Source organism: Dermacentor albipictus, chromosome 6 (genome assembly GCF_038994185.2).
Source record: "Dermacentor albipictus isolate Rhodes 1998 colony chromosome 6, USDA_Dalb.pri_finalv2, whole genome shotgun sequence".
NCBI classification, from domain to species: Eukaryota; Metazoa; Arthropoda; class Arachnida; order Ixodida; family Ixodidae; genus Dermacentor; species Dermacentor albipictus.
Window position 1 is genome coordinate 52557052 of NC_091826.1, and position 24230 is coordinate 52581281.

Here is a 24230-nt window from a genome sequence, read left to right on the forward strand (position 1 = left end):
GAAATTTCTCCGGTGCTCGAGGGAACCAAACCCGCACAACACGGACTTCGTGGCGGCACCGCTAGATGGCGTAGCATGTGCAGTGGGAAGTGTGAGAGAGGAGTTTGACTGTATACACATTTCGGCGTTTGCAATACGCTGTGCCGCCACTTAATTTTAATCGCAAAACGTTGAAACTCATGTTGAGATGAACTCTACCAGAATTTTTTGTATTGAAATATCGCCGGACAAGTGGTGTGCGTATCCATGTTCTGTACTGCCAAACTCGACTGATTTTTCCTGTCGCAATAGCAAAAGACATCGTTCGCGCTTTTACTGACGTTCTGGTTTTCGCTAAAGTGAGCTTCTTTTTAAGTTGTACGGCGTGTTGGCGTGCTCTTCTGCTGTACTTCTCTTGTAAGCCGCCTCCTTTCGCTATATTCATCTATGGCTATTATTAATGCATTAGTATTCTTAGGGCACTTCAGGCACTTTCTCGGAGCTACATATCAATCGGTGTTTGTATCCATGTTTGCATCTTTGTACGTTTGTATCCGGCCATTTTCTCACCTACCTGGGTGCCATGGTCGAATGGGTCGAATGGGACCTTAAGCTGCTGTGCTGAAGGGGCAAGGTTGAAACTCAACCAGCCGTGGTAGCGTACGTACTGGCTTTGGTGTTGTGCTGCTAAGTCCGAGGTTGCGGGATCGAATCCCGGCTGCGGAGTTCAGTGCGAGCAGTGCGAGGTAGAAAAGCTCGTTGGCCGTACGACGCGTTTTTCAGCGTTCGCGCGTACGGGCGCACCGTATATTTCGGAGGCCGTGGGCAGGCTTCGTGGTAGTGCCGCTAGATGGCACCGATTGTTCTTAGGAAAGTGCGAAAGAGGAGGCCTGGTGCAGTACATGCCTTATAGATGACTCGTTTCGACGTTTAAAATACGTTTTCTCCTGATATTGATTCAAAGCTAAACGCATTATCGTCGACAGAAATCGTGAAATTGGTTCTGCAGATTTCTTTTTTTGTAGTAGTCGCTTTTGATGCGCATGTGACTGTCAGCGCTACAGCGCACAAGTACCGTCGCCCGCAAATGCAGCTCTTTAATCACAGACCACTATCAAAGCATACCATTTTGAAATGCCGACCTTATGGGCTATCGGAGCCGAAGGCGGTGAAGACATTGCTACAATTTTTAAGCACAATAGGCATGCACAAGCGGATATAGCCCGAATAGGTGTTCGTTCAGCACAGCACGCGATGTTGTGCTGTGATCGTGAGTCGGGGCTCCCTGTCGCGGTACTTGATTCTTATCCACTCTACCCACCTTTCCCTTTCGCCCGTGTATGGCAGCAGAGCGAACTTTACCAGAGTACTATGCTTGGCTAGTCGGTGCATAGCTTAAGAAGGATGCCTGGCGCAAGGTTACAATCAACGGAAGAATTAAGAGAAGACAAAGGCAGCTGGCGTTCTTTTCTGTTCCTTCTTATTTCTTCCGTTGATTTTAACCTTGCCCCACCATCCATCTTAGCAAAACAGATTTTTCCTTCTAGTTTAACCTCCCTGCCTTTTTACTTTTGTTTGTCTAGATCTGTCTTTCTTCCTTATTATGGGCAACAGGATAGGAGGAAGGACAATGAGGTTAATCAGATATGGATCTGACTGGCTATTCTGCACCTGATGAAGGTTTTAGGGGGATAAAGAGAGAAAAAGAGCGCAAGGGGAGAGAAATGATGATGAGACCAAAGTAAACCACGTACGCTATGCAACGGTAATGATCGCTGTTTCTACTGTCCCGCATGAAAGACTGTGTACATCAGGAAGTTATGTAGCACACATTTCAGATATTGCATGGTGCTACTTTGGGTGCACTGGACCTGAAAACGTTGTTTTGACAGTAAACCACTGTTCATTCTATCCAGAATTAGGCATGGTACCTGCCTCTCGCCATTTTAGAGCCGGCAGATCGGACAACCAGTGGGAAAAGTCTCCTGATAGCTGCGCGTGTTTCACGTAGGGCTGTCGGCAATTCCAAACAGGAAAGCATATGAGTTAGTAAATGCGACGCGGAGCCACAAACGCTACAACGTGACCTGTTCGCGTTGCGGTAAGCCAGGCGCTACACTTACATGTAGATTCACTGGCAACGAAGGTTAATGACGCATGATGAAAACTTTTGAGTGCCCAGGGGCAATGCGCATTTATGGACAGCAAGCGTTGCTAAGCCGAATCCTCCATTCGTGAAAGGGAAATCAAAAGTCATCAGACGCTTTCATGTAAAAATCGGATTTTTTTGTTATCGCAGTCGTTCTCACTGATACTGCAGTGCCTGGGAAGCCGCTTAACAGTACGTCGTCTTCAGTGTCACAACGGTGATGAGAGGTCTGTGGAACTGCCGACGACAATAGTTAATTGCGTCCGTAGCACCTTGCTTTTTGTGTGCTTTGGAGAGATGCATTGGAGTCGTATAAAACTCTCCGTTGTTGCGGCGGCTCCTAACTATCGAATACATATGTAAAAAAAAGTGCAGCACACCTTAAAACCGTTCGTATTGTCAAAAAGGCGTATGTAACTAAACAGCTTTTTTTTAGATTGTTCGAGGATAACTGCAGCAGCAGAGGTGCTGGGTTTCATTGAACCATCTGCATAGACTTCAAACAATGCTCCAGCTTTTTTCTTGGTGATCTGGTGAGCCAGTTGTACGTGAGGCCAATGGGGACAACACTAGGGTGTTGACAGTTGTGTAGCACCCATGACTTGTGTTAGCCAGTAGGTCTGATGCTTTGCAATTATTTTGGCACATGATGAATGTGATCTCACGCTGGCCCAGCAAGCAAGATGGTTTGAAGCAAATGGAGTTGCCATGTCCTCATTGCAACAAAAGCAATAGAGAGTGCACAAGAATATCCTCAGGCCAGCGGCAGTTTAGCGACTGAAGCTGTACTTCTTGAGAGGCGATGACTTGATGATGGTTTGCTTATTCAATGTTGTAAGAGATGACTTTGTGCTACGAAAGTTCAGTATACGCAAAACCATTGAAACTAAAGGGCAGACAGGAAAACAAACACTACGCCCGCAACTGCAACTCTTTTATTTGAATACGAACCACGCTACACAAATGTACAGCGCAAATGTGAAACAGCGAGGGGTGGTGAAGCCCAGAAAATGCCGTCAACGGCAACAATTTATTAAACCAATTTCGACATCACATAAATAAATTCAAATTTGGCTGACTCAATTATGACCATTTATTCGAAAGGGAAAGCTTCTAACATATCATATCTTACAGTAAACAGACACTCGCCAAAGAAGTTTTCTTGCAGTAAATTCTAAATCTGTGAATATTTGTCGCTCGATTATTTTCTACAACGGGTTACTCGTAGCGCAGGAAGCCCAGAAATGGTGCATTTATAATTGTCGCATTGACAGTACAGAAGTGCTTCGGAACTCCTCGGCAAGAAATGTGAGAAAGCTCACAATATTTGTCAGTAGCTTCGTCAAGATGGGGGCATCAGGGCCCTAAGAGAAGCCTCTCACAGTGAAGAACTAACGAAGTGGATGCGTTCTTCTGCCTGGTATTGCTTTACAACCGGTGTACGCAAAGCGTACAGTGTCACTGCTTTGCTAGTAAAAGGAACGAAGGAACACTTTCCAGGTGCAAACTCCGAACCTTGCCGGTGTCGACAAGTACGTCGGCACTGCCATCGAAGGTTTCTGAATGCAAGGGCGGACTTGCTCGTGTGTCACCCATGAAGCCGAGATGCAAATATTGTGCACATATAGGCCAGAACCTCTCACTCTCGCACCCGCGCTTAGAGCACGTTCACTTAACCTGGACTCCAGTCGGCATCCGCTAGCGCGGCCAGCATAGAGACTGCGGCGTTAATGACATGTCATCTGATGGCGAGCGGACAATGGTGGCAAGTATGCGATAACAACGGGCACATCACTACAGCCACTATTCATTTCGCCTATTCTCGCAGGTACTGGCAAAAGCTGGCAGCCAGCTATACATGAGCTGGAAATTTTGGTCGATTTGGACAACTGTATGGTTTCCGGCGTCCATTTCACCAGAGCAGGGAACACCAGCCAGAGCAGTGTAAAGCTATGGGCTCCGCCTTGCGGAACACCGCGACAGGTGTACCCGGAAAGTGTTGGCCCGTCTTCAGTTAAAGCAAATGAAGCAATAGCTGTGTGTCCAGTGATATACTCGTCCACTGATCCCAACAGCAAGTAAACTGCCCATTATTGCCTTACGAGCTACTTTGTGACAGGCGCCTTTAACATAATAGATAAGGCGGCATTGAGGCCATTCGTGTGTTTCTGGTGCAGCACAACGTTACAAGGTCAGCAGCATTGTTAATCAATTAGCGTATGTGCTAAAAGCGAGTTACTACTTCCGTAGAAATGCTTCGTCATAAAACTGCAAGTATCATCTTGATCGCATCGCGGTGATTACGTGTTCTATTACCTTTACAATACGGCTGACCAGATCTGCTGGACGTTGAGAAAACGAGATGGCAAAATGGTGATAGGCATCAGAAATGTTTTTAGCTGCTGCGTTTCATGTTTGGCCACCGCAGTTCCGCCCACAAATATGGCGCTGGGAATTTGACATCAGTGCGTCTGAAGCAGCTTACAATAAACAAATTTTTACATCGTTAAGGGTGTTTTCTTGTCGCACTGGTGACATTCTTACCGTTAGAGCCTTAAAAAAAATTATAAAGGCCGACACCGGAACTCTAACTAGACATGTGATGACAAAAGACGTAGTTGAAAACCGTGTAATCATTCTGACAGCCTTGGGCACAGAGTACTGTACAACAAGATAGCTTCAAAGTGAGAGATATGAAACTCTGTCAGATATTTGTGTGCACCCAAGGTTGTCAGAATGATCATATAGTTTTTAACTACGTCTTTTGTCATCATACGTGTAGTTATAGCTCCGTTGTCGTGCTCTATAATTTCTTAAGGCCATAAAGGTAAGGGTGCTACCATTGCGACAAGAAAACATCCTTAAGGGTGTAAACATTTTTACAGTGAATACGTATGCAACAACTGCCACACTTTCTGAGGACAGCCTTCACTTCCGGCGGCAGCCGTAAGTATGCTCTGTACGTATACATACTGGATATCGTGCTCACTCTTTGCTCACGATTTTGGCTTCTAGCGCGAAGTGAAACACGGACACAGAAAGGAGCAGACAGGACGTCCTGTCTGCTCCTGTCCTGTCTGCTCCTTTCTGTGTCCGTGTTTCACTTCGCGCTAGAAGCCAAAATCATGTTACCGTACCAACTCGCCCAACTGTCTATCCTTTTGCTCACGATCTAATGACTATCCGTTTGTTTTATCAGCATGACCGCAAGGGCAACGTCGAAGCCTGTGCACAGTAGGGCATTCTCGAGTTCGTTTCCATAAACGGCGATAGCGCAGAGATCTACGTCTGCCAGCAGAAACTATGCATTCGTGCTTAAATGCAAATTTGGACGCCACAGGCAAAGTTTCTGCCCGCACTCATGTTACTTCTAGCAGAAAAAAGAAGCAGGTTTCCCAAACAATTTTCCTGAAGCATTGGTATTGCTCGTGCACCAAAGAAATTTATGTGAAACCCCCCTTTACGAATTTGCAAGCGAAACAGTGGCGACATCTTTCTAGCCGGCTTAGAATTTAAAACTGCAATTCGAGCAGATATCAGCACAGATGGTGCGTTTGCATAAACGGGCATTTAGCATCTTGCACACGAGTGCTCAGCGATGCACCCAGGGCCACACACACTCAAAACGAGCGATGTTTACTGAAGCAAAGTTTGCACTCGGTGAAGTGCGGCAACTCCGTGATAATGGTTTGATGCTTGTCGATGCACGAGGTGATGCAATATGCAGATTTGGGAAATAAAGCATCTTGCCCGATGTTCAAGGAGATTCGAACGTGCCTTGTCATGAAACAAATAAAACGAGAGAGTGGTTCTGTAGAAAGAGGTTTTATCGCGAAGCTGTTAGCAAGACTACAGAAGCGCGAGTTTTCCCGTGGTCCTTGGAAAACTAGGTAATTCACAGAGTTTGCATTTGAATAGAATGACGCCATGTATGGGGTGATAAGCGGCAAATATGGACGTAAATGATTTATTTAGTGAATCAATAAAAAATTGCTCAACAGTCGTTTTCTGCCTGCGGAGTGACGTTATGCGAAACGCTTCCAAAGTTCCCCCACTTTCCCGCGAGAACTAAACGTGAGACGGACATTACAATTATAGCGCAAATAGTTCGTGTTCTGGGTGATGTTAAAGAGCGTGAGTTAGACGGGAGCTTTGAAAATTTCGTTTTCTTTTCTCTCTCATCAGGGCCTGTATACGAAGCGCAAGCGTTGTTTGCCCGGTTTCCTGGAAAAAGTAAGCGCGGCACCGAAAGTAGTGTTTCACAAGGGTGGGCAGTGTGTTGTGGTGATATAATTTGATGCCTTAGGCTGCGCAAATGAAATATAATTACCGCTGAAGAAAACCTCACAAGCGGATTTGCTGTCTACGAAGTTTGTGCAGTGTTCTCAATGCACTGAACTTTCACAGAGCTTACGTTTCGAGAAAATAGGGGACACCTTATAGTGGCGAAAGTTGCCCCGTCTTCCAATTCTTGACGACCGTGCATTTGCTTCTTGGACGACGAATATCGTCGTACACGTCGACGGAATTCTTGCAACTGGTAAACGACACTTGTCGCACTTCAACTTCTGAGCAAAATCTAAAAACCGCAATTAACATATGCACGTGTCAAGGTGCCATGAACGGGCCGACAGAAACGTATACGTACAAGCCGCAAAGTGAAGGGAAAAGTTAAAAAAAGAGTTAGAGTGACGCTTCTCTTCGTGAACGAGCATTACTCCAGAAGCGTATGGGTTGTGTGCATTGCGTGTACAATGTTTTAAAAATGTTTTCATTGTGTATAAGTGTGGCGGTATCCTCAAGGCTTATTTTCTATTTTGAAGCTAAACATTTCGACAGAATTGCCTGTCTATTTTCTATTTTGTACGTTCAATGTCCGTTTTTGATGTTTATAAAGCGTGAGGTGTTTTTAGGAAAATAGTAAGGGACTGTGTGTAAATGTGCTGTCTTTACTATTTCAGGCAATTTGGTAATGTACAATTCACACTGTTCATTTTCCACTTCTCCTTATTCCTCTTCTGGGGTCTCCTGGACACTCCAAGCCCGCCTATTTTGCCAAACTTGTTCAGCTAGTGCCCGGCGCTTGGCCACGACTTCGGAGTTAGTCTATTCGCCCTCGGCCTACAACCACTTGCGTCGCTGCTCCGTCGGTCTCACTCGGCCTCTCGATCATGAGAGGCCCAGCGATCACGATCGCGATACCGCAAATAGAACCCGTAGCAGCTGCAAGATGAGCTCAACCCAGCGCGCCTCCGCCTAACCTCCTCCTCCGCGACGCTTCGCCTCCTTACTCCTTCCCCGCTTCGCCCAACGCCTCCTTGACTTTCCGCTAGAGGGCGTGGCTCGGACGCGCGCTCACCGGGCTCCGTCGTACTTTCCCCGACGCGCGATTCTCCTCTCCACCTCCAGGCGCCTTCGTCCTCCGGTGCTCACTCCCCTCGCAGCGACATACAATCTCGCCGATCTCACAGAAAGGGAGTGTACGATTGCGCGTAAGTACGACATCTGTCGTACTTACGCGCAAGAAACGATGCTGTTATTAGTCAATGAGACGTACGGGGACTGAACGCAAGTCTGTACTTATCCGTCGGTCTCGTTCACTAGCTGAACAGGTGCTGTGTTTCATTCCGGTTACCTAGCAATGTTCAGTGTAGTTCAAATTGTTGCCTATAACAACACCTACGACGGCTGAGCTTCTTGTTCTGCCTGGTGCTGTACAGCACGTTTTTCAAGAGCGGACACGCAAACGATCCATATTTTGCTGCTCAAGGACAGCCCTTCAAAGTTAGCAGTACAACCTACGCCATGGGTCCCGCAAACAATTGCTACAGGAGACAAGAAATGATCGCCATCAAACCTCGTGACGATGGAAAATACACATAATTTCAGTAGCGGCTAGGACATACCCGTATTACTCGAAATGACTGCAACTACGAGGTGGCCCGGTCCACCTGTGAAGATACCCAAGCGGTTCCGATCTCGCATTGAAGAACTGACGCTGCAAGGAAAGTTTGAGACGACGATGACGACGACTGCGACGTGTTTTTGGTGGAGCGGACGTTCGTGCCTACGTATATATCATCTATCGCCCAGGGCCGCGTCGGTTCACACTATATCCAGTCCATGTTTTCACTATATCAGGTACAGGACAATCGTGCAAGAAAGCACGTTCGTGTATATGTGTATGCGCGGTTATAGTCGCCGAGAAAAAAAAACACAGCAGCCATACCATACCGAGAAAGATAGGCAAAGAACGCTTCGCTTTTTGATTTCCACTAGATTGCATGAAGATTGGGCTTGGTTGTGGTAGTATGTTATGCTTATTGACAATTTAGGGCACGTACCTAAATGTTCCTTGTTTGAAAGGCGCGAAGGCTTGCACAACAGTAGTGACGAACAGTCGGCCTTTTTTTTCAGTGGCGTGGGTTATATGACTCCACGGACGTCTGAGCTGCAGCAGAAGGCGTAATCAACAAAAGGCCTATCTAGAAGCGTGCATCTGTTTAGGAAAACTAGTCGTGGTTCTTGCTAATATTGCTCTTGCAAACTATACTTTCGAAGCAAATTACTCTGCTGGCTGTCTCGTTATGCAGGGTACGTATCAAATTCGAAAGATTTTCGCCACTTTCGTGCTCATCCATAACGCTGTCCATGCGGCGTAATAAAGAAATAAAGACGTTATCGCTGCTTTTCATTATCTAAAAGGGAGTTCAAACTACCTATTAAAGGCGTCTCGCTTGCTGTATATTTTTTTGTCTCCAAGCCTTCCATGTGACTACGTTGCAATTATTGGAAATGATCACTCAGAAAGCTTATACACGTAATCACGACGTAGTGCTTTTGAGACATCCAATGCGCATGCGCAATCCCATTTTCAGTTTTTTTTTTCTAGAAATATTGCTGTTTTAGAGACCGACGACGTGGTGTAGTCAACCAATATATTGCTGAGCTTGCGGAGTAACCACTGTTGTTTCTTTTTAATCTGAATGTTGGTGCCCGGAAACGTTTCCGGGATAGAGTAATAATGGTTCCCGAGGCATAGACAAAAGTCAACCTGCATGAAATGGGACGATGACCCAGTTTGGAATAATGACGAATGCATTATAAGTGTAAGAAGCAGAGGTAAAATAAATAAGAAGCCTCCTAAGAGCGAGTTCAAATAAAAATGTTTCAGGTAAACCTTGCCCTTGGTATGCCCTTACAACACAAGTAAATTTTTTGATCATTTAAATTGCGCTACATGCGAAATATTGGTCATAAGTATCACACGAAAGCTACAGCCAATGCAAAGAGACTAGAGGGCCTGTGCACACAACTTCATTACGAATGACGAACATGGCTAAGGCACAGATACAGTAGTGGTTAAATATGTAATCCTTCTACTCCCGTGACTCTCCAGACGCATCACTTATCTCAGTTGTACCAAAAAAAGTTGATGGCTCCTACGAACATGCAAGAATCGGTGATAAGCGTAGCTTTCATGTTTACCGAAGTATCTATTCACTTACGCTCCTACCCTCCTATGTAGCTCAAAGCTTCCATGAACTCTATGGCGCCATTTTATTGGCTCACAGTTTCTTGTGTATATATATACACGGCTGCTTCTGTTGCAGAATTTTTCAATTCTCTGTGTAGCCGACTTCATTTCTTTTTTTTTTTGCCGACTTCTTGGATGCTGTGTAAGTTGACGTTCCTGAATCAGTGCACACCCTTGTGAAATTTTGTTCCCTTCACTTCTTTCTCCAGGTTCTGCTTTTTGTTGCCGACATCTCTTTTTGCCTCTTGATCTCCTTATCTAGCCGGCCACTAACGCAGTGACGAAAGTCCTCAATTCAAGCAGATACGGAATAGAGCTTGAGCTACTATAGCGAACCGTTGCTTTATTGTATCTGACCACTCTTACCATTGCACCATCACAGCGCTATCTTTCTCTATCGTCCTTGGCTTTCCGCAGTAGAATCGACATGCTATGCCTTTAACCTATGTTTGCCTTTTGTTTTTTCACTATTCACCTGAGGGCAACGCCCTCGTCACCGTTGTCCATGGTACGTCACGTCCTGGCCACGCAAACACCGTGGTACCACCGAGTGCATTCACTTTAACGTTTTAGTAATCTTTTTTCTTTCTTTTTGTATACGCTGCTCGCGACTGTAATGACCTCCCCAGCCATCCCGCCACCGGACACACTTTTTTTTAAGGGAAGGCGAATCTACTCGGCAAAAACCCGGCCAGAGACAGACCGACCCGCGTGATACCATGGAATAGTAGCCAAAGAAAGCTTTGCTTCAGAAAGAGGTCTAAAAATACGGCCAGTGGAGGTGAGGCACTACAGCCCGGTATGTGGCTGTTTCAGAATCATCTTTGTGCTCCAGGCCAAAATGTTGCTACTGCGCCTTATAACGCCTTCTGCGTATACCGTTCGCGCATTTCGCACTTCACATTACTTTAGCTACATTTTTGCATCACTCCAGTCGGTGCCAGAGGAAAGTGATCCACACATCTCGAAACCCTCTGACAGCAAATGGCTATAGGGGTACAGGGTATGGCCGCCGGGTATGCTAGAGCGAGTCGTTCGGTTGAAAAAAATGGGGGCGATGGCGTTTCTGGCACATGGAACTGACAGGCGACGTGCAGAGACGCGGGAATCCTTTGCATCCTCACTTACGTTGCAAGCGTGAGTGCTCCTATTTTGAGTGTCCGGCTTTATTTTGCGTTGCCAGCGTGTTTTTAGTACTAGCATGTCCATTTGCGCTTTCTATATGCACGAATGCAGAATGTTTCAATGCGTCATGCGTCTTTTCTACAGCGTCTGCACGCAGGTTTCTCTTTGTTTATTATCAGTGGAAGCTTTTAGAATCTTTAATTTGAGCACATGCTGGTAAGCGAGGTGGTTATACATGATTACAACGAAGGTGTCAAATAAAACAACGGACGAAGGAAGGAGACGCGAGAAAGCCACGTAGGCGCACTAACAACTGAGCGTTTTATTTCTTGACGCAGGAATAAATAGCTGCTGTGAAGGATCAAAACAAGAAGAAGAAATAGGGTCGTCATTTGCATCGCACAACGAAACCACGATACAGAAGTAAGGGCCGTTCCCAAGATACGCCACTTTTGTCGATAGAGAACCTGAGGCTTCACTGATACAATCATCACCGCGCTTCTTGATCTCAACTACTTCCAATATCTCCCTTGTCATCATCAGCTCTGTTCAAAACACAGGTTCTATTAAAATCTGGAATGCACTTGTGAGCCTTACAATGCGCACTAATGTGACCGAAGAGCTGGTTTTCCATCTTATATCGATGCTCATGCAATCTGTCATTCAGACACCTGCCCGTTTGGCCTACATATGATGAACCATACGACAAGTGAACCGAATAACCTACTTTCTTTACACATCGGACATGCTTCTGCCCATGCTTTTTTGCGCACACCTGTTTATTCTCCCGATGTCCTGCGTTCACCTTGGCACACATCAAACCAAGACGTTTCGGAGAGGAAAATAGAGCCCAAACACTAGCTTGTTTGCCTAGTTCTTTCAGATTGTGAGATATGCCGTGAGCATATGGAATGATAGCACACCTAGTTTCAGAAGGGCCTGTTCAACCCTGGTTTTCAACGTTAGGTTCCTTGAGCTACCTGAGCATTTCTTCTGCAACAGATATAATCACATCTTGAGGATAACGTGCCCCTTTGAGACGACTGACCTGACAATGAAAACTGACTTGCAGCCGATGCACATATGACTTCTTAAGTGCGTTGGCTAGATGTGATTGAATGATTCCTCTTTTTGTAAATTTTAATTTATAAAATAACGCATGAAAATACAAATTAGGAGTCATATATCAAAATTGAAACAACAAAAGTAGAGAATAAATGCAAGAAATAAAAAATTCGTAAGAAATATTTATGAAAAAGAAATAACAACACCGTAGTCATACAGTCGGCGCAATAGGTAGTGCTACCTGCCCAGGCCTACGTGTTCTAGGGTAATTACTCGTTAAGAGAGTTTCTGCCGTACTTTTATAATAGATTTGTTGGCTTGTGAAAGCTAGGAAGCGATTCGACAAGCCTTGGTGGGTTACACGTTTCCCTTGGCACAGAATCTGTGTACACTGAGCATAAGATTTAAAGAAAGTTAGTTCTGGAATCAGGAACAACAAAAAACGTTTACGAATGTGAATTGCGTTGTTTTCTTGTATTCTTCGTTTGTCTGCTCGAAGTTCGAGTTTAGTTCTGTTGTATGGAACCCTATTAGCTTTATCAATATGGCGAACACTGAATGCGCTCAGCGGCATTTCATTCTTAACCGGCATTATGATCTTTAGGCAGCCATGTAGTTTATGCCTATGAACATGTACTGCTCATGCCTAATATAATTTTGCGCAGTGGTCATTTTTAACATTTCAGAGTGAAATCTGTGGCATAATTTCGCAATCCTGCTTTTTAAGAGTTTACTCTCGCAACCTGTTTAAGAGCAACGTATTTTACGCATTATTAATGCCCTAATTGAGCCCATCCCATGGTGTTATTGGCTTCCTTGGCAACCTTATTCCTCAAAAAAGTTCGCTTATTCATGCTTTTACAGCTTTTTTTTTCTTATAAAGGAAGAGAAACACATCTTCATGCTTACTTAGACAAAAAAACGAAAAAGAAGCTGTTGGCCAGTTTCGTCGCCAGTGTCACGATCCACCCGGGGTCGTGAACAAGGGAGGGCTCGAGGCACCCTCCGATAGACGGACGCTCCGCAGCGTGGTGGTGCTGAACGATGACTGACCGCCGAGCAGCCGTCCTCGTCGGTGTTTGTTGCGGTGTGGTGACCAACGTTGCCTGCCGAGCTTGGCAGGCCACCGAGCCTGGCGGCCAACGAACATTATGCCTGAGGGGGCGTCACATGCTTGCTACAGCTGTAAGGTAACATCTTTACGCAAGGAGCTAGATTGCGATTCCTTATCGTAAATAAGGCTCGAATTTCTAAACTTTTGCATGCGTACTTGTCCTGGGGTGATGAACAGCCACTTATATCTTTGTGTTTCACCTTTTCCGTGTAATTTTTTTTTCATCTTTCATACTTACCCATCCCTATTTTTTATTGGCAAGTTAAAGCCACCACCACCTGTAAAGAGAAATTGTCAAAGCGCAGGAAAGTTGCAGCCTGGGGAGTCTTGATTCGAGTGTGGCAACAGTGCCTTAACGCCATAGATGAGACATGTACCTACAGTGTTGCACATTTCCGGCCACTCTGATGACTTTTGCGAATACTAATGAATAGTGAGCGATACAAGTGTGCTACTTCTGCCGCAACAATTACCAAAAATATATGCCCACGGTTTTGCTAGACCGGCACCGCTGAATAAGGACATCACTTTTAACTAAGTGGATAACCAAAAACATTAAAGAAGCATTAGGAACATTTAAGTTTTTGATTTCGGTTTCAACTATGCCCAAGAACTTCCTCCGGAAAAAGAAATTCCGTATTTCTTAGACGCCTAAATGAATCAAGAAAAATGAAAGGTACTGTCGCATTTTTGGGTACACAGCGTCGCAAAAGCATTCAATGAGATATAAATAAGGAGTTCAAGACTTTGTTTGAAGCAACCATAACAGAGAGAGAAAAACAAAACAAAGCAAGCTACGTATCTGATTGGCTAAGAATGATTGCGCTTTGCAAATGACATATCAGGAGGCGCGCAATCTCTCCGAACGATGCTATCAAACCTTAGCGACCCAGTACATTCGTGTTCGAATAATCTAATATCTCGCTATCCCGTTATTTAAACCGGACATCCGGAATAATCGTTCGAATTAACCTGGATAACCGGATAACCGGTTTTCAAGACCGGATTTACTTCGCTCCGGTGCAACCGGACAACAGCCCTTACAGATGTTTGCAAGCACTAAGTTCCTGTCAAAATTAATTTTCGGACAGTTACTAATTCAGCCACTCATAGTGTTTTTCTGCGGAATCATATATAAGCTTATCAAGATGCAAATCAAATGCAGCTAATCGCAAGTAGCCCTGCTTAACAATCAGTGACAGTGAGGAGCAAGAAGCACGGAGCTAAGAGAAGGGAGCGAAGAGAACGGAGCGAAGAGAACGGAGCGAATGGAACGGAGCGAATGGAACGGAGCGAATGGAACGGAGCGAAGGGAACGGAGCGAAGGGAATGGAGTGAAGGTAATGGAGCAAAGAGAATAGGGGCGAAGAGAATGGAGCGAAGGAAACGGAGCGAAGAGAATAGGGGCGAAGAGAACGGAGCCTAGCCTGCAGGCTGCCCGCTTTACTGAGTGACGTCAACATGACGTCGCCTCGGGTGGTAAAGCTTTGCGCTCGTATAGCGGCCTCCCACTCTCGGTGTCGCGTCGCGCCAGAATTCCGCGGGTAATCAAATTTTCAAGATCCAAAAGCTGATATGGCTCGTGTGTAGAGCTCGCTTCAATTTCCCAATTACGATGAGACCGCTGAAAGTAAGATCATAAAAGTTATTTAAAGGATATTTTCTTAATTAGCGACTAATTACCATGTATCACCCGTCACATGACGGTCGCCACCACTTACAGCATGTCTCTCAAGGAACCGTCATTTTACTTCGAAACGGTTGTTTTTAGGTATTACTTGAAATATTCGTTGAAACAGCCTGTATTTGTTCAATGCTAAACGCATTACCGTGGACAGTAATCTTGAGATTCGTTCGGCCAAAAGTATTGTAATTACGAGCGCATGCCTCAGTTGTTTCGAAATGTGCCAATAAATATTGTAGAATGTAGGAAAAATTGTAGTTATACTGGTCTTCTTTATAGTATTATTTATTTAAATATATTTCGTAATTTACCGTTCTATCATAGCCAGTTCTAGTATGTTTCAAAATTTAGTATTCAAAAGGCCCTACACCGCGTGCATTTTATTCTTGGGCGTGTCAACTTCATGCGGCAACGCACAGTGAAAGCGGTAATGAGCACTGACAGAGGAGATACATTGAGTTGTTGGCAGAACCAACAGTTGGCTCCAATGAGTCAATTTTGAAATGCAGTAGTTGAGCAGTATCAAGTGGAGTGGTGGTGGCACAAGACCTATTATTCGATCATAGCCCTAAGTAACGCAGACGAAGTCTAGGACAACACAGTACGAGCGCTCGTCCTGTTTTCTTCTAGTCCTCATCTTCGTCACTTCTCGCTACAAACCAATAATATGTTACCGTACCAACACGCCCAACAGTCCATCCTTTCGCATCAACATAAAACTTATCGTAAGAACATGTGATGAATTGTGTCTTACCGCATATTTATTGCTCATCATGGAATCCCTGCGGGCAAGACTTGTTCTCAGCATTTGCAGATAAAAAAAAATAGATGTTTACTTCTAGGCTAACTCAATTAATTATACATTAATTAGACTTACACGACCGAATGTGTTCACTAATGCACCGCCACTTCCGTCTCTTGGAAGGAACCTACTATGACGTCACTTCCGCCCGTATGTTGAGTTGCTTTCTCGCTCAAGTACCACAAGGTGAGCCTGAAAAGCAAGCGTGGGACTACACTCTAAAAACTAAGAGAGTGCCGGGCACTCCCTTTGAGGGAGTAGCGGCTTGTCCCATATTTCACTCTCTTTTCGAGAGTAGATCGACCCTCTTTGAGAGAGAGTAGGTCAACTCCTGTTGACAGAGTTTTGTTACTCCGCCGCAAGGGATTGCTAGTACTCTTCTGCAGAGTGATAATATTCTTCCCACAGGGAGTGCTAGTACTCTTCCGCAGAGTGGTAATACTCTCACCGTAGGGGTAACGGCACTCCACCAGACCGAGTACTTCTACTCCCCCAAACAGAGTGCAACTACTCTTCCCAATACCCTCTTAGCGAAGTCCTGGCCACGCATGCAGGCAGGAAATCAGATCAAATTAGGGTCGCTGATACACCGTTCTCTAGGCGGCTCCTCAGACTCAGTGGCCCGATTCCAAGCGGCCTTCAGAATAGGCGTGAGCAATGTTATGCAGGATTTTAAAGTCATTTTTCCTGGCTATTTGCTGCCTACCATGAGTCGTGACGGCTCGTAATCGGCCTATGCGTATGTGTCCCGAACGCCACTGCGGAGAAAAAAAAGCAAATTCACATTTAATCCGCATATTTCACAATCAGGAGACACATAATCTAATTAGAACACAATAGTCGTGGGAATCACACACTTATGGAGAACCACATTGCTCTATACATCACGTGGATTCGAACCCGCGTACACTCGCATCTATACAATTCAAAGCACACATCCTAACCATTACACCACAAAGCCACCACGCTCAGCCGTGTTGTTTTAGAGCTTATATACATAACAAATGTATTTGAGGAATCGGCTGCGGTGGTTGGAGTTTCTCTGCAGTGTGCTGTGCTGTTGTGTACTGGAATACGTTTGCGTTTGCATCATTTCCATTCCTTGCTACGACTAACGGAGGAATACAACGTAGACGACGACGTGAGAACTATTCACGGCTTGTCGTCACCCCAGGAAAATAACAAATGTGCCGTTCAGCTCACGATCGAGTGCTTTTCCAGTCCATGCATTATATGTTCTCCGAAAATACGCGGATACAAAGTATCGTGCCAACCATCCACGTATGTGAATTTAAGTCGCGCGTATACTGGTGAGCATTTCTGTTTATTTTTTCCGCCAGTTCCATTCGTATGTGGTCAACTGCGAAGCCAGTACCAGGCATTTCGACGTGCCTCACGCTGCCATGTAGGCGTTCTTTTCAAGTGCATTAGTTTAGAGTTTGGTTCAGTCCGCTGTGAGCTGTTGTCCTGCATTAGCAGCGGATCGTTAGCGTTTTGAAGAGCACGCATTCCAGCATTTGGAGACTGCTTATGCCGATAGCCGCGTCACATGCATTGGCACGCATGTTTAAATGAGTAATGTGTCCACTTGTTACGCGTGCACTGCTCGTATCCTGTGGCAGCGCTCGTTCTAAAAGCTTCGAAGACCATCTACATTCATACGTGTGTTCAATATATATGCACAGGATAGACTTGCCGGCTAGTTGGTTGAGCATTTTAGAAGAAACAGCGCAACACAAGGACGACGCAAAAACATGGACAACACCACGAAGCGCTGGTGTGGTCGATGCTTTTTTTCGTCCTGGTGTTAGCGCTGTTTCTTCTTCCACGATACACGCACACCACAGGTACGCAAAAGTTTAGGAGTATAGGGCGTTAAGTTTGTTTTCCCCGTTTCCTCTCAGTGTCAATGGCACAATGCGTTGCCCGAAATAGCGCACGCTTACCCCCATATTCAGAAATGCATCATAACTTGAAGCCCATGCTTGATCTAAATGACGCAAGTCGTGAACGCACCAAAAGAAAGGCAGTGAGCGTCTGGGGGACGTTCGCACCAGGCGTCGTTTATATAAAGTCAAGCATGGGCTTTGTATTAATATACATTTCTGAATACGGGGGTTAGTCATCTACTTCTCACAGAAAATGTCGAAGAAACGCCCACAAAAACCAGGCACATTCGTAAACCTAACTAGGCAATACGAAGCTCCATAGAAAAAGAGTGGTATTAAAAGCTTTCAGTATTTTTCTTTACTCCAAAATGGTTGCGCTCTCGTGGTTTCAATGTACAGAGATGATGCAGCGTTAGCTAAAAAGCATGAATTTCCGAACTCCATGCCAAAATAAGCTTGTAAAATTATTTAGGTGCTAGAAACCAGGGTTTGTAGCGATCCTTGAAAACCCTTTATTTCTAAAATGCCATTTTCAAGGCATTGAAAAGCCTGGAATTTTTAGAAGTACTGGAAAGTCCTTAAATTTGTACACTTGGCTAGACATAGCAGACATTGCCAAGTGTTTTTTTTTTCCCTTCTGTGACATTCTTCGCATGTCACAGAGAATTGTCGGTGGAGGTAATAGAAGGAAAGCGACATCCTTAAAGTTCAAATTACAAAGGAGCTGCAGATACCAGTCTTAGACACATGGAACCGGCGACAAATGTACTTGGAGGAGCAGAAGCAGGAAGCTCAACGGTTGAGGCATTCAAAGAAAAGCCGTGATGAGTAAATTGAGAGCTACAGACACAATAAAAGATCACCTTTCTCCGGTGCTGTGTTGTTCCGCGATCTTGAGCGCGCGCGCGCGCGGTGGAGAACTCCGAGTGAAAAAGTAGAGCGCTCGCTACGCGTTCCTTTGAACTGCGGCGGCCTGTTCTCTTAGAAGCAAAACGATGTGTTCTTTGCTCAGCGTGCATGAATGATACATTGCCATGTTCGGGGCCAGCCACCTACAGTTGAAGCAGAATATCACGCTACGTTTTGTTCTCTATTGCCGCAAGAGTAGAACTACTCTCTCTCTCTGAAGGGGGAGAGTGAAAAGCACATTTCACTCTCTCCTTGGTGAGAGAGTGAACAATGCATTTCACTCTCCTCGACATTTTGCGAGAGTAAAACGACGCTTTGAAGAGTGAACCAGCCGCTTCACTCCTGCGATACCCTTCCTAGTTTTTAGAGTGTATGGACTGCGAACTATAGAAATCCTCATACCCGCTGATTAACGTACTCTACGAGATCCAAAATCAAGAAAGGGGCTGACAGATTGAATAACTGCGGTATAAAGATTATTCTGAGGCACCTTATCTTTGTTTATAACCTTTATATCACAGTGTACTTCTACGAGAAAAAATATTTGAGCAGTGCGGGAGGCGAGGAGAGAATTAGTAACTTTCACTCCCATGACCAATGCGTTGGCTAATGTACGCCTACTTCCGCCTTTTTGAAAGGAACATACTCTGTCGTTATTAAAAGAGGGGGCGCAAGTCAATTTACATACGCAGATGAAGTAAAGAGTAGGAGCCCCGCATTTATGTTTCATGCACTAAACGAACAAGAACTGCTGCACACTCTGTCCTGATTCCCGCACTGCTGGTCGGTTGTTTTCTCGTTGAAGTGTCATAAGCTCAGCCTGAAAAGAAGTCGCTGGAGTTTGGAGCGCGAGCGGGAGAGATTCTCATACCGGCTTTTTAATGAACCTCAGCGCCGAATAGTTCGAACACGGAGGGACGCGGAGAGATAAATTGCAAGAAAATATGCATCGCACTGAGTGTCCACTACAGCGGACAGGCTGGAGAATGCAGGGGCAGAGACAACGCCGGAACCGCTGGTCGGGAGTTCCCGCTTTAATGATGCGAACTCAGAGGAAAGGAGGCGTTCGCTTTGTCCAATCGACAACGGAATTATTTTGAGTGGTTCCCTCGAGCAGTCCGAGAATTATTTGGACGCTTCGATGAAAGCGCACGCAAAAGCATTTCATTCGTGATGACGCCGCGTGGAAATGACGTCGACTAACCTCGTGGGGAAGTATACTGACAGGGCGTGACGTGCTTTAAATTCACTTCACAAGGAGCATGTCCGCTCTTAAGACGAAATTACTTTTTACAATTTCTCGCAGCCGCATAAAATGTGGACATGCTCCACCTTGGCGAAGTGCTCATCATTATCATCCCACTTTTATAGCGAGAGCGGCAGTGTTTGGGAGAGTTGACTCTCAGTCATGGCAGGTGTAATTCATCAAACTCAAACCTGTGCTAATCAGAATTTATAAAGCGCGGAAGTGCGCAATCTGTTGCGTATACTTGGCGCTTGCCCGGCTATGACTCCCTCGCGTTCGGCTCACATTGAGTCCATGCTGGGCGGCCTGCAAGAACATTCAATAACGAAAATAATAAAGAATTTGAGCACGCCTTCTTAAACGTTCCGTAGACAACTCCTAGTCCGCAGTGGAACGCGTTCTTAAATTCGTTATTATTTTCTTAATTAAATGTTCGCGCAAGCCTCCTCAGCAATGGCGTGAAGAGACTCTGGCAGCAATATAAAGAGAGATGCCAAACCTCACCTGCCCCGTTTGATCGTGGTATGACGTGTTCGTCTCCACGGGAAGTGCAAGCAAAGGAAACATATGCACTAGCTAATTTACGCTAGGTGTAAACACAAGTTAGACACGTAAGCCTAACCAGGGGCTTATAAGATCTCGCGTACCAGGTGTATATAAGGTCGGCTCTCCTCAATAGCGGACAGCCAATGTTGTATGCGAGCACGCGCCCCCTGGCATACTCAGGCCACGGCGGCTCCAACCCACGGACCGCACTGCTTCCAGTTTTGATTCCCCCCCCCCCCCCCCACCGCCCCTCTGCGGCCCCTTGGGTGCCCTGGAGATCCGTGCGCAGCCTCGCATTATTATAAGCTCAGGTGGCCTCCTGAGGCATCCGTTTGGAGGGTACACGTGCCTTCCTGGAGCACTGTTTTCAAAACATCCAATCTATCGTCGTGAAAAAAAAAACAAGAAGAAAAAAAAAACACCCCACATTGAGAAAAGCGCTCCGCGACTTCTGCAACAACCGCCCGAAACTTTCCCGCATGAAGAGGGACCCAATTGCCATGTGAAAAAAAAAAATACTTACCGAAACTAGCCATGTTATTGGGGAACGGCACATCGGCCCCTGCGGGGATCTAGTAATTAAGCTTAGCCACACATGTAAGCCAAGTCATCGCACTCTCTGGTTGGAAATGTAATCAACGAGGGAGAAGAATAAGGGGAATCATGGAGCTCAATGTACGTTCCGATGGCAAGTACACGAACAGTCCAGGCTAATAATTTTAGCAGTCGGCGCCATCGTAGTCGTGATATTCTGTATTCTGTATTCTGATATTCTAGGAATATGCATGCCATGTGTTTATCTATAGTGCATACGCCAGGTATTCCCTTATTGAACCATACTGCCCAAACAGCATTTATTAAGGGGGATTACAATATAAAAATGAATAATCGTGAACATGGGGCATTGCATAATTACAAAACATTGCAAAGTTCATCGGAGTAACAAATTTAACGAAATCAAACACAGACAGTACGGAATAGCAACACATGCAGAAGCATACGAAAAATATAAGTGCATTCAAAAGAGAAGCTTAGCATGGTACGAAATAAACGTGGATTCTCCTAGAAGTACATGCTATGCACGCGCTCACGGAAACAGACAGGATTCGTTAATGATGCAATCGAATCGGGAAGGCCATTCGAGAGTGATATGGCGTGTGGAAGTGCAGATGAATTGAAAGCTTTTAGGAAGATCTTGATGAGGGCTAGGTGGTTCATATTTATAACTGAGGTGAAACAGCGCGAATAAAACACAGACACGCTTGGACACGCGTGCTTGTTTTATCCGCGCTGTTTAACCTCAGTTATAAATATGAACCAACTAGTCCTCATCAAGATCTTACTAAGGCAAATTTCGTCCAGCGCTTGTCTGTGGTATTTGTTTCTTCGTGTCCTTGCTTTATCAGTGCTGTTTAACCTCAGTTCTAAATAGGAAAGCTTTTGTACGTCCGAAAACGTGTGAAAAACTAACACGGTTATGCAAACCTATAGATGTGCATAGTGGTATGCTAGGTGGTACGGGCAAAGGCCTATCTGTATACGTGTACTTGTGTACCAGGCACAAAAGCAAGACTGAGTGGCAATTTTCTAAAGGGAGGAGAACGTTTTCTGATTTTTTTATTTCAGACACGCTGGATTGCAGGTTATATAGTTGTTAGAGATAAACCTTGTAGCTCTGTTTCGGGCACATAATCTAATTTTGCTATCAGATAGTTCTGCACTGATCATATCGTAGAAGCAAATTCAAGTTGGGGGCGTACATAAGTTACGTAACTTAATTTACGCACATGAGCAGGCGTTTTTTTTTAGTTTCTGGGGGAGATAAACAAGTGGGTGGATTGCTTTAGCACAGGCGGAAGTAGTATGGTCGGACCGGGAAAGGTTTGGTGTCGAATGAATGCAGGGGTATTTGTACGACGAAGTTTCGGACACAGGCACGTTATTAAAGAAGAGAACTTAGAATTAGCGTGCTTACGGCTGAAAGTGATAATTTTTTTACATTTCAAATAGTCGAGCGTCGTGAGCCATTTTTCACAGCACCTAGAAATGATAGCGTTAAGGTCCTGCTGAAGAAGGTGTTGATTATCAGATGATATTATTCACCGTATATTATACAGTCATCAGCAAACAAACAAACAGGGGATGCTATATTAGTTGGCAGGTCATTCTTATAAATAGGGAACAACAAAGGGCCGAGAACACTGCCTTGCGGAACACTGGATGTAACAGAAGCAGATGACGAGGAATGATTATTTAGAAAGGAAGATAAGGAAATAAACATGGGACAGAAGTAAAGTGTACGCTAAACGAAAGAAAAGGACGAAGCCTCGATAATGTTACAGAATCAAGGTGAAAGGCTCACAACTTGGAGATTAGACGGCAACGGGCTAGGCGATTCAAAATGTTCGATGAAGCGAGATGTAATCTGTTTGTTCATATTATTCATATTAAACTGTACTCCACAATTTTTGACCCTGAAAGTTGTTCCCACCAGGTCTCATGTTCTTAACTGACTTGTTTATCAGAATTTTTTTAGAATTTCAGCGCCTACTCAAACGCATGCAAAATTTCCTTCACTGCGTGTGCCTTTTATCTTCAAATTTTTCTCGGACTACTAAGAAATATGTACAAAACACTTCTAGTGTTGCTAATCCATAAGTGGTGCGATTTTTACTGGCGCCGTCTTTTTACCGCTTGCGCACTGGTGCCTCTACCTTTCGGCATTTTCCAATCATTAAACTTCTTCTTCTTAATAAGAATGTCTAAAGCTCTATAGCGCACCCGCCTACGTCACGTCCGCGTAGAGTCACACCTGCGTATACTTTGAACGCCGTGCGATGAGTTCAGGAGCAACGCTAAACCGTGCCAGCACTGTTTGTGCTTCGCCTTTTTGAGCTGAACTGCCAATTTCTTTGTTCGCTTACAACCTTCCGAAGCAAAAAAAAATATACATTAAAGCCAGATGAAGAACAGGAGAGAAACGGTGCGTTATTTCAGTCAAAATATTGAACTAACCTGAAAAAAAAAACTGGAAACGAAAGCTGAACAAAAGACGACTTGCCGCACTTGGGAGCTGTACGTACGTCTTCCGCTTCACCCAAGGGCTTTACCATTTAGTCATCGCGATCCTGCCGCGAAGTGTAAGCCAGGGTCGCTCACCACCATTGGGCTGCACGCGGTACTGTTCAGGTCAAATCGCGCCCGATGTAGAGGCAGAGCACGGTACCTTTCGTAGGAATTGCACCCACTTAACAGTGAGAAAGAAGTCTCATTAAGCACTCCGAATCAGAACTTGTTCCTCTTAACTGTTCTCGCTCAAGACATCTTTCGCGCTCGAAGAGAAAACGGCCTAGCTGGGAAGAAAGCGTGCCACGCAATGTTTAAAACGAAGCACGCCACCCACACCGTTATTTGGCACCTGGAGGTCCTTCACCGGCTTGCTAATTGGGCCTCACGCTCGCCCTAATCCCAGGCCGTCCTCAGAGCAAATGTATTCCCGGGTGAAGCAATTAGTTCGGCTTTCCGTTCTCGGGAACAGTGAGGCGGTGAACTCCTGCGATAGCTGGAGGAAGTGTTGAGTAAGTTCTCTTGCGCGCTAAAGAAAGACAAAAGAGAAAGCAAGCAAGTAGTCACCAATTACAGCTCAGGTTGCCAAGAGTGCTAGAAGGTAATCTTCCCCACTTCACGGCACGCATTACTAGCGCGGCTAGAATGAGGCAATCGATTGCGCTATAGAGTGAAGACACTTCGGGCTTGCGCGACTATTCTCGTAAACATTGAAGAGAGTAGTGTAATCTGCGTTCTTTCTTACTTTGCTGAATCGACAGACCTGTGACAGCAATGAATGCGTCATAATGGCAACGTAGCACACTATACTTGTCCAGGAAGGTCAAGCCTTGTAGACCTAGTCGCGATGAAGGCATCGAAAGGTTCCCCTTAAAATCAAGAAAATTGGAACTCTAGCGGTTACACTGGAATCTCTATAAGGTAAAACTCGCAAAGCAGTAATTTAAGCACAACGCAAATAAATATATTACATACAACTCTTCTTTCTATTTTTCACCCTCTGCTATGTGAAACGTCGTGCAGCATTTATACACCGTACAGGTCAAAACTTTACCTTCATGCATCGTTTATATTTGTCCACTATGGCATTGGCATGCTGTGCGGAACTTGAAACACCCG